Source organism: Gavialis gangeticus, unplaced genomic scaffold, assembly GCF_001723915.1.
Source record: "Gavialis gangeticus isolate Ggan-Ray unplaced genomic scaffold, GavGan_comp1, whole genome shotgun sequence".
In the NCBI taxonomy this organism is placed as follows: domain Eukaryota; kingdom Metazoa; phylum Chordata; order Crocodylia; family Gavialidae; genus Gavialis; species Gavialis gangeticus.
In genome coordinates, this window is record NW_017729000.1 from 42,419,056 (window position 1) to 42,421,405 (window position 2,350).

The 2,350-nt window shown below is 58.2% G+C and overlaps 1 long non-coding RNA gene across 1 annotated transcript in view; it reads right to left on the reverse strand.

Moving 5' to 3' along the window:
* Positions 1–1,080: 1,080 nt before the first annotated feature.
* The window catches only part of LOC109290159, a 14,865-nt gene continuing 13,595 nt past the window's right edge, over positions 1,081–2,350 (reverse strand). Inside the window, exon 2 of the long non-coding RNA XR_002095552.1 lies at positions 1,081–1,859. This is a non-coding gene — a long non-coding RNA (uncharacterized LOC109290159). The remainder of the gene's footprint in view (positions 1,860–2,350) is intronic.

Here is a 2,350-nt window from a genome sequence, read left to right on the forward strand (position 1 = left end):
TAGCGCGGCCCCCGGCGCGGCTCTCACCTCAGGCCTGGGCCCCCCGGCGGCGGCGGCGGCTCCTCCCTGCGCGGTGGTGGGGCAACAAGGGGCGCGCGGCGGCGGCTCTGACGTCGGAAACCGGCTTCTCTCCCCCTCTCGGCGCTGCATGTGTTGCAATCTGCTCACATGGGGCCTGTGACATCACTTCCGAGGGGCACCGGGGAGGAGGGGGGACGGGACAAGCCGGCGCCACCAATCGTCGCTCTCCCTTGCCCGGCTTCCTATTGGCTGTTCTCCTCGGGCTGCGCACTCCGCGCTGCTATTGGCCGGCCTGCTCGAGCCAGGACCCTCCTCCCGCGCGGGGCATCTCGGTCTCTGCAGTTCCGCGGTGGCGCGAGGGGGCAGAGCGGCGCTCGCGGGAGCGGCTCGGATCTCGCGAGATTTCAGCAATGCCGCGTCAGGCTGAGGAGCCAGGCTTAAAGGGCAACGCGCCCGTCTCGGGGCCGCGGCTGCGGGCGGGGCGTTCCCTGCACGTGGGGTTAGCCCAACTACAAGGCCCAGTATGGCCCAGACCACGTGACTCCCCACGAGCGGGGCCCAGGGGTGATGCCCGGCCGAGGGCGCTCGCGCGGGTCGCAGCAGGCCCGGCCCGGCCCCCAGACCCCCGGGGCAGAGGAGCTGGGTTGAGCCCACACCAGGCCCCGGCCCTGGGGCCGGGCCAAGCTGCGCTACGAGCCGCCTCCCAGCCCCGAGGTAGCGCCCTCGACCCGCCGAGGACCTGGAGGCGCCGGCAGCCGTTGGCCGGGCGCGTTGGGAGGTGCGGAGATGACCCGCGGATCCACCTGCTCGCAGCACTGGGGAGGTGTCTGCTCCCGGGGCGCTTTAGGCGCAGGCCAGGAGCGGGGCTTTGCGGTGCTGGCAACGAACAGGTGGGACCCAGTTGTTGGGAATCCAGAGTCCACTTTGGAGGGAGCAGTAGGCCTCGTGCTTACCTCGCCGTCTTGTTCCAGCCCAGGCGGATGGGAGCCCACCCTTCCTTGGGAAAGAGACTCCATTTCCTCACACACCTGGTACCAGTCCTCACTAGGTCCAACAGACTCCTGTATAACCTTGTATTTTAGCCTGTAGCTCCATGCAGCGAGCTTTGTTGCACCCACCAATGGTCTGCTGATCTCAGAGATTCCCATGTTCTTTGCTGAAATGTAAGAACAGTATTTTGCCTTTTATCCAGAAGTCTCAGAACTGTTTCCAAACATCCATGAATTCAGAGCTGATCAGCACACAGCTTGTGGACTCATATAATTGCATCAAATCTGCACCGGGCTGTTCCTCACCGGTGTATCGCCTCCCCAAGCACACAGCCCACAGCCATCTACACAATGAGAGTGCAGACACTGTGTTACTTGTTTAATCCCAGCAGTCTCCTAGCCTCAATCCCTGAATTATAAGAATAACCACTCCTGTCACTGGGGTCACAGTGCTCAGAAACTCACTCTTCCTTAAATTGTTGAGCATGTTTTGGAAATGCTTCTCTTTCTGTTGCAAAGATATGGCTTCACTCAGTGACCTAAACCTGGTGTTTGTGCCTGGAGCGGAAGCCGAATGCTGGGTGTCCTTGGCCTGTGGATCTATGCAGGCCAGCTACAGAACAGTCTCAGGAACAGGGACGTTTACATAGAGCCACAGAGCAGATGCACAGCAAAGGTGTGGTCACAGAACAGAAACTCAACTGACTTCTACAAAGGGCAAGTGGGCACCCCACTCCTGTCCATACTGTACTTACCACATCTGCACTGGAGGATGCAGCCTCTCAAGTACACAGCAAGGAGATGGAAAATAGACTGAGGTCAATCTGGACCTTTGGAAAACCAGTCGCTCTGTGAAATACAATGGGGTTGGGATCATGTGAGAGGAACCAAGCAGACAGAGAAAGGAGCTTAGGCAAATGCAGTGTTGTATGGGGGGCATTTTTTATATGCCCATCTTTTCTTTCATGTTGATTCTTATACCCCCTGCTTGGAAAATGGCAGTCTTTTGCACAGCCTGAGAATGAAGCAACAGGCTTTTAAAATTGCTTTGGTATTTTACAAACATCTGCTAGTTAGAAAACAGGATGAAATCCTGGGGCCCCTGCAGGACACGTTAGGAAATTTGGTCGTCACACCAGACGACAAAGCCAACATATTTAACTATTTCTTTTTCTCCATTTTCCTAAGTAGGGACCGGAACAGTCACTCCCCCGCTGGGCCCCCCTCAGGCCCCAGGGGAGGCTCACCTAGGCCGAGGGTTAGTGAGGAACTAGTTAGGGAACTTCTGGAGGGACTCGATGTATTCAAGTCAGCCGGTCCAGACGATCTCCACCCTCGAG